This window comes from Anomaloglossus baeobatrachus, chromosome 5 (assembly GCF_048569485.1).
Source record: "Anomaloglossus baeobatrachus isolate aAnoBae1 chromosome 5, aAnoBae1.hap1, whole genome shotgun sequence".
NCBI classification, from domain to species: Eukaryota; Metazoa; Chordata; class Amphibia; order Anura; family Aromobatidae; genus Anomaloglossus; species Anomaloglossus baeobatrachus.
This window is the reverse complement of record NC_134357.1, coordinates 85,636,283-85,649,901: the sequence shown is the minus strand read 5'-3', so window position 1 is coordinate 85,649,901 and position 13,619 is coordinate 85,636,283.

Sequence of the window (13,619 nt, the reverse complement as noted above, 5' to 3'; positions counted from 1 at the left end):
TGGTTAGAAACAGAAGGCCGATAGGAAGGTCCTGACTTAAAGGTAGGAGATAAGGTTTGATTATGTTCTAAAATTATTAAGCTGAAGATGCTATCGACGAAGTTGAGTCCTAATTTCGTTGGCCCCAACAGGATTCTGGAGGTGGTCAATCTGGTTGCCTTTAGAAACTCCCTCAGTCTCTTCGTATCCCTAACATTTTTCACAGATCCTTGTTGAATTTGTCCTTTCAGCATTGTCTCCCTCGTCCCAGCCTCCTCCAGTTTCTATTGATGGGGGTTTACAGTATGAGGTGCAGAGGATCGTTGATTCTCGGAAGGTGCAAAATCCCCATCAATATCTGCTTCTTTGGAAGGGATAAGCACCTGAGGATAGATCCTGGGTTCCAGATAATTCTGTGAGGTCAGATTGTTTGGTCAGGGCCTTCCATCATAGGTTTCCTGGGAAACTTGGGGGTCCCCCGAAGAGAGGGTAGTGTCACAATTCCTTGACGCAGTTTGTCTAGGATGTAATGAGTGACTGTCTGCTTTGACTATGGAATCAGGGCGTGCGGAGTTGTCAGTTTAGTGAGTGACAGCAAGGTCATCCAATCAGGTGGTAGGGCATGCTGAGCTGTCAGTGAGTTGACTGATACCTCAACCAACCAATCTGGTTCTGGGAGGTGCTTAGTTGTTCAGGTGTTCCATATTCCCAATGATTGCCCAGCTACTTAGCTGAGCAGTCTCTCCCAGAACTCAGTTTGAGTGTTCTGTGGGCCTGCATTTCTGTGCGCTGCTTGTTCGGATTACACAAGTATGCAAAATTTGGGTTTATGACAATTTTTCAAGAAATACAATAACTGATTCTTATGCTCAATTGAAAAAAAACACTTCTATTTTTCACCATCACGTTGGATTTTTAACAATAAGGGCGTGAAATTACGTAGCGAGATGAACAAGAAAAATCTTAATTTAGCCAAAATATGCTACTACATCCACTCTGCTTCTGAGGTGCACTGATCCGGCCAACATGAGCCGCGCGTATGTGTGAGATTTCCAGGAGCTGGTGATGACGCCAGCTGGTGGAAATCATGTGATCACACCCACAGGGGCGTGGTAACATGGAAAAAGGGTCGACTAGTCTGGGAAAACAACGCCCCTTCAACTAGTCAAGGCCCTAATTAGCATAGGGAAAGGGACTTTTATAAGTTGTTTTTTTTTTTTTTTTTAAACATTCATATTAGGGAATAGCATTATATAGGGATGGTTAGGGAAGGAATTTGGGCATACAGGTATCAATGCTGCTGGACTGGAGGGCATAGGGGAGATATTTCTACCAGTGGAATATCTCCCACTATACTAATAGGATCTAGCTTTAAAATTGAACTTGCTTAAGAGGGAACCTGTCAGGCCCCCTGTGCCCCCAGAACCATTAGCAGTTGTGTGTACCTATCTAAATTCCTTTCCTAACAGTCCCTTGGGCTACATGCCCATGAACCAGGGTGCCAGCACTCTGGACATACCGTGTCTTCCTGAGACGCTAGTGTCCTGTGCAGTTGAATGCATGGTCCGTGCACACAATCAGGATAACTGATGCAGAGTAATTTTGCTGTGTTCTCCCACTCAGAGCACTAGCGTCTCCGCAAGAATAAATTGACACCTTGTGGCTCAGAAACCCGCACGGCAGGTCAGTTTACAGAGCATCTAAAAGAAGCACAGTGGGCAGGAGAGTTTTATAAATCCCATCCAATGTCCTTGTACTACACAACACAGAGTTTGGACGAAGTGAAAACATGCTGAATCCAAAACGCTGCTAGCACTGTGTGCACTTACTCTTATTACATTGGACACATAAAGAGATCTCTAGAAAAAGTATTTCTGAAGTCCGTTTATGATATGCAAATAAACCCTTTGACTAGCTGCAGGGGTGTTAGTTCCCCAGACTAGTCGACTCACCTAGCATGTTTTCACACTCCTGGGGGTGTGATAACTAGAGTTGAGCGCGGTTCGTGGTTCGTGGTTCTCCAGTTCGCGGCTCGAGTGATTTTGGGGCATGTTCTAGATCGAACTAGAACTCGAGCTTTTTGCAAAAGCTCGGTAGTTCTAGAAACGTTCGAGAACGGTTCTAGCAGCCAAAAAACAGCTAAATCATAGCTTGGTTTCTGCTGTAATAGTGTAAGTCACTCTGTGAATCAAACTATTATCACATTTCAGTGTATAGTGTGCGTGAACAGCGCCTTCAGATCACTGCTGTTTCTATAATGGCGATCGCCATTTTTTTTTTTTTTTTTTCTTGTCTTCCTTCCCTAAGTGCGCGCGTCTTGTGGGGCGGGCCAGCATGTCAGCCAATCACAGACACACACACAGCTAAGTGGACTTTGAGACAGAGAAGCAACGGCATGTGTGATAGGATCTGCATGTCACATGTCCCTGCATTATAAAACCGGACATTTTCTTCACGGACGCCATTATCTGCCTTCTGCGTCTTTGGTGTCAGACATCACTGTCGCAGCTCCGTCTTCCTGAGTCCTATAGCCGATACAGCTGTATGCGCTGCATACACAGCGTTAGACAGCTTAGGGAGAGCACTTTATAGCAGTCCTTTTAAGGGCTCCAACCGGCAGGGTCAGAGAGCCATAGGTGACAGGTCCTGCAAACAGCAACAGCGTCTGTGTAGCCCAGGTCAGGGATTTCCTACCTGCATTTCACCATTAGGAGGGAATAGAAAGGCAGGCTTCCATTCCTCTACCCAGAGCACCACAATCCTGCCACTGTACCCTCTTGTCCTCTGCACACTCCAACTGATAACTAAGCCATTATACTAGCAAACACTCAGTGTACCTAGTGGCATCCTATACGTGGCTATTGGACTTTGCTATAGTCCCACTAGTGCAAAGACATTTGCAGAGCGCGTCTGCCTGCGTTGCACACTACAACTCATTCTAACCAAGCCATTATACTAGCAAACACTCAGTGTACCTAGTGGCATCCTATACGTGGCTATTGGACTTTGCTATAGTCCCACTAGTGCAAAGACATTTGCAGAGCGCGTCTGCCTGCATTGCACACTCCAACTCATTAAAACCAAGCCATTATACTAGCAAACACTCAGTGTACCTAGTGGCATCCTATACGTGGCTATTGGACTTTGCTATAGTCCCACTAGTGCAAAGACATTTGCATAGCGCGTCTGCCGGCATTGCACACTCAAACTCATTTTAACTAAGCCATTATACTAGCAAACACTCAGTGTACCTAGTGGCATCCTATACGTGGCTATTGGACTTTGCTATAGTCCCACTAGTGCAAAGACATTAGCAGAGCACATCTGCCTGCATTGCACACTACAACTCATTCTAACCAAGCCATTATACTAGCAAACACTCAGTGTACCTAGTGGCATCCTATACGTGGCTATTGGACTTTGCTATAGTCCCACTAGTGCAAAGACATTTGCATAGCGCGTCTGCCTGCATTGCACACTCAAACTCATTTTAACTAAGCCATTATACTAGCAAACACTCAGTGTACCTAGTGGCATCCTATACGTGGCTATTGGACTTTGCTATAGTCCCACTAGTGCAAAGACATTAGCAGAGCACATCTGCCTGCATTGCACACTACAACTCATTCTAACCAAGCCATTATACTAGCAAACACTCAGTGTACCTAGTGGCATCCTATACGTGGCTATTGGACTTTGCTATAGTCCCACTAGTGCAAAGACATTTGCAGAGCGCGTCTGCCTGCATTGCACACTCCAACTCATTAAAACCAAGCCATTATACTAGCAAACACTCAGTGTACCTAGTGGCATCCTATACGTGGCTATTGGACTTTGCTATAGTCCCACTAGTGCAAAGACATTTGCATAGCGCGTCTGCCTGCATTGCACACTCAAACTCATTTTAACTAAGCCATTATACTAGCAAACACTCAGTGTACCTAGTGGCATCCTATACGTGGCTATTGGACTTTGCTATAGTCCCACTAGTGCAAAGATATTAGCAGAGCACATCTGCCTGCATTGCACACTCCAACTTTTTTAAACTAAGCAATTTTACTAGCAAACACTCAGTGTACCTAGTGGCATCCTAAACGTGGCTATTGGACTTTGCTATAGTCCCACTAGTGCAAAGACATTTGCAGAGCACGTCTGCCTGCATTGCACACTACAACTCATTGTTACTAAGCCATTATACTAGCAAACACTCAGTGTACCTAGTTGTATCCTAAACGTGGCTATTGTACTTTTGTCTATTCACAGTATTGGAACGATATTTGCAGCACGTCTGCCTGCATTGCACACTCTAACTTTTTTAAACTCAGCCATTTATAGTAGCAAACACTCAGTGTACCTAGTTGTATCCTAAACGTGGCTATTGTACTTTTGTCAATTCACAGTATTGGAACGTTATTTGCAGCACGTCTGCCTGCATTGCACACTCAAACTTTTTTAAACTCAGCCATTTATAGTAGCAAACACTCAGTGTACCTAGTTGTATCCTAAACGTGGCTATTGTACTTTTGTCTATTCACAGTATTGGAACGATATTTGCAGCACGTCTGCCTGCATTGCACACTCTAACTTTTTTAAACTCAGCCATTATACTAGCAAACACTCAGTGTACCTAGTTGTATCCTAAACGTGGCTATTGTACTTTTGTCAATTCACAGTATTGGAACGTTATTTGCAGCACGTCTGCCTGCATTGCACACTCAAACTTTTTTAAACTCAGCCATTTATAGTAGCAAACACTCAGTGTACCTAGTTGTATCCTAAACGTGGCTATTGTACTTTTGTCAATTCACAGTATTGGAACGTTATTTGCAGCACGTCTGCCTGCATTGCACACTCAAACTTTTTTAAACTCAGCCATTTATAGTAGCAAACACTCAGTGTACCTAGTTGTATCCTAAACGTGGCTATTGTACTTTTGTCTATTCACAGTATTGGAACGTTATTTGCAGCACGTCTGCCTGCATTGCACACTCTAACTTTTTTAAACTCAGCCATTATACTAGCAAACACTCAGTGTACCTAGTTGTATCCTAAACGTGGCTATTTTACTTTTGTCTATTCACAGTATTGGAACGATATTTGCAGCACGTCTGCCTGCATTGCACACTCTAACTTTTTTAAACTCAGCCATTATACTAGCAAACACTCACTGTACCTAGTTGTATCCTAAACGTGGCTATTGTACTTTTGTCAATTCACAGTATTGGAACGTTATTTGCAGCACGTCTGCCTGCATTGCACACTCAAACTTTTTTAAACTCAGCCATTATACTAGCAAACACTCACTGTACCTAGTTGTATCCTAAATGTGGCTATTGTACTTTTGTCAATTCACAGTATTGGAACGTTATTTGCAGCACGTCTGCCTGCATTGCACACTCAAACTTTTTTAAACTCAGCCATTTATAGTAGCAAACACTCAGTGTACCTAGTTGTATCCTAAACGTGGCTATTGTACTTTTGTCTATTCACAGTATTGGAACGTTATTTGCAGCACGTCTGCCTGCATTGCACACTCTAACTTTTTTAAACTCAGCCATTATACTAGCAAACACTCAGTGTACCTAGTTGTATCCTAAACGTGGCTATTTTACTTTTGTCTATTCACAGTATTGGAACGATATTTGCAGCACGTCTGCCTGCATTGCACACTCTAACTTTTTTAAACTCAGCCATTATACTAGCAAACACTCACTGTACCTAGTTGTATCCTAAACGTGGCTATTGTACTTTTGTCAATTCACAGTATTGGAACGTTATTTGCAGCACGTCTGCCTGCATTGCACACTCAAACTTTTTTAAACTCAACCATTATACTAGCAAACACTCACTGTACCTAGTTGTATCCTAAACGTGGCTATTGTACTTTTGTCAATTCACAGTATTGGAACGTTATTTGCAGCACGTCTGCCTGCATTGCACACTCAAACTTTTTTAAACTCAGCCATTTATAGTAGCAAACACTCAGTGTACCTAGTTGTATCCTAAACGTGGCTATTTTACTTTTGTCTATTCACAGTATTGGAACGATATTTGCAGCACGTCTGCCTGCATTGCACACTCTAACTTTTTTAAACTCAGCCATTATACTAGCAAACACTCAGTGTACCTAGTTGTATCCTAAACGTGGCTATTGTACTTTTGTCAATTCACAGTATTGGAACGTTATTTGCAGCACGTCTGCCTGCATTGCACACTCAAACTTTTTTAAACTCAGCCATTTATAGTAGCAAACACTCAGTGTACCTAGTTGTATCCTAAACGTGGCTATTGTACTTTTGTCAATTCACAGTATTGGAACGTTATTTGCAGCACGTCTGCCTGCATTGCACACTCAAACTTTTTTAAACTCAGCCATTTATAGTAGCAAACACTCAGTGTACCTAGTTGTATCCTAAACGTGGCTATTGTACTTTTGTCTATTCACAGTATTGGAACGTTATTTGCAGCACGTCTGCCTGCATTGCACACTCTAACTTTTTTAAACTCAGCCATTATACTAGCAAACACTCAGTGTACCTAGTTGTATCCTAAACGTGGCTATTTTACTTTTGTCTATTCACAGTATTGGAACGATATTTGCAGCACGTCTGCCTGCATTGCACACTCTAACTTTTTTAAACTCAGCCATTATACTAGCAAACACTCACTGTACCTAGTTGTATCCTAAACGTGGCTATTGTACTTTTGTCAATTCACAGTATTGGAACGTTATTTGCAGCACGTCTGCCTGCATTGCACACTCAAACTTTTTTAAACTCAGCCGTTATACTAGCAAACACTCACTGTACCTAGTTGTATCCTAAACGTGGCTATTGTACTTTTGTCAATTCACAGTATTGGAACGTTATTTGCAGCACGTCTGCCTGCATTGCACACTCAAACTTTTTTAAACTCAGCCATTTATAGTAGCAAACACTCAGTGTACCTAGTTGTATCCTAAACGTGGCTATTGTACTTTTGTCTATTCACAGTATTGGAACGTTATTTGCAGCACGTCTGCCTGCATTGCACACTCTAACTTTTTTAAACTCAGCCATTATACTAGCAAACACTCAGTGTACCTAGTTGTATCCTAAACGTGGCTATTTTACTTTTGTCTATTCACAGTATTGGAACGATATTTGCAGCACGTCTGCCTGCATTGCACACTCTAACTTTTTTAAACTCAGCCATTATACTAGCAAACACTCACTGTACCTAGTTGTATCCTAAACGTGGCTATTGTACTTTTGTCAATTCACAGTATTGGAACGTTATTTGCAGCACGTCTGCCTGCATTGCACACTCAAACTTTTTTAAACTCAGCCATTATACTAGCAAACACTCAGTGTACCTAGTTGTATCCTAAACGTGGCTATTGTACTTTTGTCAATTCACAGTATTGGAACGTTATTTGCAGCACGTCTGCCTGCATTGCACACTCAAACTTTTTTAAACTCAGCCATTTATAGTAGCAAACACTCAGTGTACCTAGTTGTATCCTAAACGTGGCTATTGTACTTTTGTCTATTCACAGTATTGGAACGATATTTGCAGCACGTCTGCCTGCATTGCACACTCTAACTTTTTTAAACTCAGCCATTATACTAGCAAACACTCAGTGTACCTAGTTGTATCCTAAACGTGGCTATTGTACTTTTGTCAATTCACAGTATTGGAACGTTATTTGCAGCACGTCTGCCTGCATTGCACACTCAAACTTTTTTAAACTCAGCCATTTATAGTAGCAAACACTCAGTGTACCTAGTTGTATCCTAAACGTGGCTATTGTACTTTTGTCTATTCACACTACTGCAAATCTATGTGCAGCACCTCTGCATGACAACCTCGTGCTCTGTTTTTAATAAGCTATAATGATAGCACAAAATACTGCCATTTTGTGGCATCATAGAACTGGCTGTTGTATTCCATTAGTGCCCCACTGGTGACAAGCTATTTCTAGCACCTCTACATCACACCCTCATGCACATTTAGCTACGCTAATGTTATAGCAAACTCATGGAATTCATTGCTGCATTTCATAATTCGGAGGGATAGAAAGTCAGGCTTCCTTTAGCTTTTCCTTCTGTTCATAGACAGCATCTCCAAGACAAATTTCCCCTCCACGTCTAAGTGTGGAGAGGCAGCTAGTGCGCATGCGTGTGCCGATGTACCCCAGCTGCAGCATAATTACAGTGTTTCGCCTAGTGAGTATGCTCAGCCTGACTGTGCCATTCCTGACGCTAAGTCTTCATTTCGGGATACAGCGCATGCTCCCACACTAAGTGTGAAAAGCCTCTTTGCACAGGTGCTTGCATTCTGTGCCGGGTCTAAGTCCTGTTTTGTGCCTAGACACCATGCTAAAGCTGATAGTCTTTTTTCAGAGACTGTATTTCATGCTACTGAGCATGCTCAGGCACTTCCTGCATCAGAGACTAGGTCCGGTAATGAACTCTTTGGCCCTGGCCCTGATGTGGGGGTCCCATATAGACCACAGGGCATCAGGTGTCCTCCCAAATGGCTTGCAGAGGCCCACACCTATGACTTGTCACCGCATTATTGATGGTCAGACGATGACTGGTGAGGTGTTTGGGTCATGGCAGCCATGAGGTCATCATTGAAGTTGCGTTTCCAAATAGGACGCTAGTTATGCCACTCATGACGTGTCACTCTGCTTTTGTCTCCAGGAGGTGCATTGTGGTTCACCCTGGTTTGGGGCGGACCCAGGTTATAAAAGGGGCTGGAGCCAACAAGGAGGTGCGCAGTCTTCTATTATGCTCCGAAAGAGCACACCTCCATGTGTTGAACCCATTGCGGCTTTAGGCCAGAGGTAGGCAGGGATAGGGTGGTGGATGCAGGCCACCACCACAGTTGGTAACGCAGAACGGTTAAGACCAGCTCCTGTCCTAACAGTCCTGCTTGTGCAGCCCAGTGGCATTAACAGGCCTGCTGCTGCTGATGCGCCTGCTGTCCACAGGTGTGGCCCCTACGCACACGGTCAGCGTACTCAATGGCCCCTGTGTTGTTAACAGGGAGTTCCTGGGCTGGGTGGGCATGTGGACCCTGTGACGCTAACAGGGCTCACAGTCTCCAGATCCGAATGGCGTCTAACTCGGTTCAGGCTACTATTAGTTTCATAGCCACACAGCTCTGTATCCTCCACCAAACCTTCAAGTTGCCAACCTCTCCTTTTCCAACTGGGAGCACGGTGGACACTGACTGCTGAAGGTGATATATACCTTTCTCTTTCTTTTCTTATTAATTTTTGTTATATAGCGGTCACAGATTATATACCACTTTATCCAAATCTGCCAGTCCCACTGTAACAGATGTTGTTTCTTCAGCAAATGTTACAGTTGTTTAACCACCAAATCCACGGACCCAAATTTTTTTCCCCTTTCCAACACACCTGTTCCCCTTTCCAACAGCATCTGTCCTTTTTCAACTCATTTTGGGATATGACCAAAAGTGCAACTGTGCAGGGACACCGTACTCAACGCCATCTCAGCACAGCAGCCATCCCTCGGTCCCTCCGATGTGGACAAGTAAAAGACCATTTCCTCCTATCCATGACAAAGTGTTGAGATTCACTCTGTGCAGCACTGGTGTTTAGTGGAAAAGTAGATCTAAGATTGCGTACCACATTCTGCAGATACTCCTGTATACGTGCGTCTATTTCTATGGCAGGAATTAGTTCGCCAAATTTTGTCTTGTACCGGGGATCTAACAGTGTGGCAACCCAGTATTCAGGATTACTTCAAATTCATACAATCCGAGGGTCATGTAGGTAGTGCAGCAAGAAGGCGCTCATGTGTCTTGTGCATCCAGGAGGACCAAGTCCTTGGTGTGTTGGTGGCAGAGAGGTGAGAATCGTGCATCCTTCCTCTGCCCTCTACCCACAACCTCGCACAACCGAAATGTGAGCAAGCTCTCACTCATCTGCTGAGTCTTCCATGCCCATCGCCAGTTCGTCCTCCATTTCTTCATGGGCTCCTGCACTTTCATCAACACTTTTTGCTGATACTATGCGCCCTTGTTAATCCCTCTCCCTCACCATGACTGCCGCATAGGTGCCGCTGACCATCTGGACCTCGTAGATCTTGTTATCCCTTCCGCATATGACTCCTCCTGTACTTCCTCCCCTTCCTCTTGTCCCAACACCTGACTCCGAATAATAATTACAGTGTGCTCCATCATGTAGATGACCAGAATTGTCACGCTGAGAATGACATTGCCAGTGCTAAACATCTTCGTCGACATTTCAAAACTGTGTAGCAGGGTGCATAGGTCCTTGATCTGACACCACTCCAGCAGCGTGATCTGCACCACCTCTGGATCAACTTATCCCAGGCTATATGTCTTACCGTATTTCAGCAGGGCTCTGCGGTGCTGCCACACACGCTGCAACATGTGCAGATTCCAATTCCTGCGTGTCGGAACATCGCATTTCCGGCGTTTAACTGCCAGACCCTAAGACTTCCGGAGTGATGAAAGTTGTTGAGCTGCTGTGTGCGCACGATGGAAGTGAGCACATAGCGAGCGTGCCCGCTGCACAAGGCCATGTAGGCCGTGATGGTGTTTTAAAAATTGCTGGAGAATTCGGATCAACACGTGAGCCATAAAAGGCACGTGTGTCACATTGCCCTGAGGATGGCCCGCAGCCAGGTTTGCATCATTGCCGCACACGGCTGTTAAGTCACCAACGGAGTCCGCTCCGTCAATTTGTACTCCGGTCGCCAGGTGACAACGTGTTCCTTTCATGAATAGTGCTGATGATGGGAGAGTAGTCGATGCCAGCGGCGCAGGTGGACGCAGGTTATGCTCACCCACTGGGCTGCATTACCTTGACAGATGCAGAATCTCTGGCTGAATGTAGCTGGTGGGTATCTCACAGATGAAATACCATCATTCAGCTACAACCAATGGGAAGACACCACACCCTTTTTTATGCCCATCCTGTCTGCAGACCACTGCCAGACATAGCTATGAACCTCTGGTTAATTTTACCCCCAGTTCAGTTTTATGATTTTGTGTGCTTGTTACCTGACTACTTTTCCTGCTTGCTGTTTATGTACCTTGTTGGCCGATACGCATTTCACCTCTGCTTGTTTTCTGATTAAGTCCTGGCCGTCCCATTCTGTTCCTGTTCCTCAATTAATGTTTTGACCCTGCCTGACTACTATTCTCTGTAATAGCGGTGTGACTCACATTTCCCATACATTTCAAAGTAAAACTTTGACCGCCTGATGGCATTGAGCTCTGCTACCAGCATAGTAAGGAGGTGTGTGGTAGTCCTTGTGCGCAGTTGCAAGGAAGGGTGGCCTGACCACACAGGGTTTGCGCAAAGGTAGAGGACCCACACGAGGTTGAAGAGGCAGAAGCAGTGTATTAACTTCTACATACAGAACAAGGATTGAAACAACTCGTGGGGACGGCAAGACTTGTACAGCAGACCCTTCTCCATCTCTCACCATAGTTTGCCAGTGCCCAGTCAGTGACATGTAATGACCCTGTCTATGCTTACTGGTCCAAGTATCTGTGTTGAAATGCACCCTGTCGCACACAGATTTTCTCAAGGAAGTGGTGATGTTGTGTGCGACATGCCGGTGTAGCGCGGGCATGCTTTTCTTGGAGAAGCAGTGGTGATTGGGCATCTGGTACTGGGGCACAGCGACAGACATAAGGTCTGTAAAATCCTGTGTGTCCACTACGCGTAAAGGCAGCATTTCGGTAGCCAACAGCTTACAGAGGGATAGAGTCAACCACTTAGCTTTGTCATGGGTCGCAGTAAGTGGCCTTTTATTTGACAACATCTGAGGGACAGAGATCTGGCTGCTGTCTGTAGACGGTGTTGAGTAGGGTGTCCCTGGAAAAATGCAGGTTTGTGAGAAAAGTGCAGGCGGAGACATGATGTTGGCTTCATCTTGCCTTCAGATCTGTTCATCTTGTATCATTTTTAAAAAACACAGCAAGCAAGGGTTACTCCAAGCGGAGTCTCCCTTTTTTTCCAAAAATTGGGCCCCACACAGACACCTTATCAGTGGCAGCACTTGTGCCCTAGTTGCAAACAGGATGTTTTGATTTGCATCAAGCACATTCCAAATCCACAAGCATTTACTCTCCCCAGGATGACACAGGGGTAGTAAATTCCTTCTGGATCCATGACTTGTTCATTTTGATGAACGTCAGTCTGTCCACATTGTCACTGGACAGACGCGTGCGCTTATCTGTCAGCACACACCCAGCAGCACTGAAGACACGTTCAGAGACAACGCTGGCAGCTGGACACGACAAAATCTTCGAGGCGTAACTGGAGAGCTCTTGACATTTTTCTAGATTTGAAGCACAAAAGGAGCAAGGCTCCATTTGCAAAGTCATTGCATCGATGTTCATTTGGAGATACTCCTGTATCATCCTCTCCATCCGTTGACTATGTGTCAGACTTGTTGTCTCTGGTGGCCTTGCAAAGGAGGGTCTAAAAAAATTATGAAAAGATTCCATAAAATTGCTGTTACCAGCACCAGATACGGTCCTACTGGTACGGGTAGACTGTTGAAGATGACGAGGCCGTCCCATGTTTGTCAAGTTACAACTGGGAGAATCACTCCCTTCACCTGCACGGTTGTTTGGTGGAAAAGCCGAGCTAAGATCGAGTAACAGCTTCTGCTGATACTCCTGCATACGTGCGTCCCTTTCTATGGGTGGAATTATGTCACAAAATTTGGACTTGTCCCGGGGATCTAATAGTGTGGCAAGCCAGTAGTCATCATCACTTCTAATTTTGACAATACGAGGGTCATGTTGGAGGTAGTGCAACAAGAAGGCACTCATGTGTCTTGCGCAGCCATGCGCACCAAGTCCACGCTGTGTTTGTGGCATAGAGGTGCTAACCGTTCTTTCTTCTGACATCTCCCCCCAACCTCTTTCAACTGAAATTTGACCAAGGTCCCCCTCATCTGCTGAGTCTTCCATGTCCATGGACAGTTCGTCCTCCATATCTTCATGTCCTCCTGCACCTTCCTCAACATCTCACCTGCTACCATGCGCCCTTGTTGATCCCTGTCCCCCATGGTCCCATGCCTGCCGCGTTGGTGATGATGAACGTCTGGACCTTGGTGATGTTGTTGTGTCTTGCGCATATGAATCCTCCTGTAGTTCCTCCCCTTCCTGTTGTCCCACCCCCTGACTACGAATAGTGTTTAGCGTGTGCTCCAGCATGTAAATGACTGTAATCGTCATGCTGATAATGGCATTGTCAGCGCTAAACATATTCGTCGCCATGTCGAAACTGTGCAGAAGGGTGCATAGGTCCTTGATCTGAGATCACTCCATCAGGGTGATCTGCCCCACTTCTGCATCTCGTTGGCCCAGGCTATACATCATGACGTATTGCACCAGGGCTCGCCGGTGCTGCCACAGTCGCTGTAACATGTGGAGAGTTGAATTCCAGCGTGTCGCCACATCGCATTTCAGGCGATGAACCGGCAGGCCGAAAGACTTCTGGAGCGATGCAAGTCGCTCAGGTGCGGCGGTTGAACGGCGGAAGTGAGCACTGCAGACAGTTTCCGTGCCCTGGTCAGAAGGCCATCTAGGCCGGGATAGTGTGTTAAAAATTGCTGGACAACAAGGTTAAACACGTG